This window comes from Homarus americanus, unplaced genomic scaffold, assembly GCF_018991925.1.
Source record: "Homarus americanus isolate GMGI-L3 unplaced genomic scaffold, GMGI_Hamer_2.0 scaffold25827, whole genome shotgun sequence".
Lineage (NCBI taxonomy): Eukaryota > Metazoa > Arthropoda > Malacostraca > Decapoda > Nephropidae > Homarus > Homarus americanus.
Genome location: NW_024738300.1, coordinates 5450540 through 5450802, shown reverse-complemented (window position 1 = coordinate 5450802; position 263 = coordinate 5450540).

Below are 263 nucleotides of genomic sequence, written 5' to 3'. Positions count from 1 at the left end.
GTTATTATAATCATGGTCGTAGTTATTATAATCCTGGTCGTAGATTATTTATAATCATGGTCGTAGTTGTTATAATCATGGTCGTGGTTGTTATAATCATGGTCGTGGTTGTTATAATCATGGTCGTGTTTATTATAATCATGGTCGTGATTGTTATAATCATGGTCGTGGTTGTTATAATCATAGTAGTGGTTGTTATAATCATAGTCGTGTTGTTATAATCATTATGGTCGTGGTTGTTATGATCATAGTCGTGGTTGTTA